The 795-nt window shown below is 43.5% G+C and overlaps 1 non-coding gene across 1 annotated transcript; it reads left to right on the top strand.

Annotated features, from left to right (window-relative positions):
* Nucleotides 1-510: 510 nt before the first annotated feature.
* trnas-gcu (transfer RNA serine (anticodon GCU)) lies at nucleotides 511-592 on the top strand. Its single transcript has one exon. It is a non-coding gene; the product is annotated as a tRNA-Ser (tRNA).
* Nucleotides 593-795: the final 203 nt, after the last annotated feature.

The raw sequence follows: 795 nt of genomic DNA, 5'->3' as shown, positions 1-795 counted from the left end.
TTTTGGTGAACAAAAAAATTCGCTCGCATTTCATCTTTCGCAAGCTATATGATTTTAAAAAAAGCAAGTTGTTCTGCAAAGGAAATGAATAAACGCATTAAACCAAATCAAGACCTCTTTGAGTGTCCCAAATTACATGTTCTGTAAAACAAGACAGGAAAAAAGGTACCGCTGGAATTCGGATCCAGGATCTCCTCTTTATGAAATAAGTGCTTTCACCAGCTTTACCACAGCGCCGGCAGAACACTATTCTTATACAGGTGGGTACCCACCCTCAAACCTTTGTTCTCCCGCTACTTTACCTTTGCCTACTGCCCTGTCTCTCTCACACCTGAAGAAGGCTCCACGGCCGAAACGTTGTTGTCTCTTTCTTCTTTTTTCCAGCATGGAATAAACCTATTACCTATTCTTATACAGCCGCTTGGACACACCGCTCTGAGACATCTGAGGTCGATGTGCGCTGAGCCTGGTCGCCGACCAAAATCATGCCCAAGGGTAGATAGCTTTCGTGACGAGGTGGCCGAGTGGTTAAGGCGATGGATTGCTAATCCATTGTGCTCTGCACGCGTGGGTTCGAATCCCATTCTCGTCGGTTTATGTCTTCGACTTGTGATCCGTTTCTAAGTCTGACTTGCTTTCTTTAGCTACTGTAGTAGAGCAGTAATATTTCTAGCGTTGGCTGAACATGGCTTACAGCAGTAGCTGACAGATATAGTCTCTTAATAGGTTAAATTTATGCTTTGTACTGCTTTCACCTGATATTAATAGTAGTCCTGATGAACGATTTAGGGACAT

Source organism: Atractosteus spatula, assembly GCF_055471065.1.
Source record: "Atractosteus spatula isolate fAtrSpa1 chromosome 10 unlocalized genomic scaffold, fAtrSpa1.hap1 SUPER_10_unloc_3, whole genome shotgun sequence".
NCBI classification, from domain to species: Eukaryota; Metazoa; Chordata; class Actinopteri; order Semionotiformes; family Lepisosteidae; genus Atractosteus; species Atractosteus spatula.
Note: the sequence above shows the minus strand (reverse complement) of the source record. Positions and strands in the feature narration are given on the sequence as shown.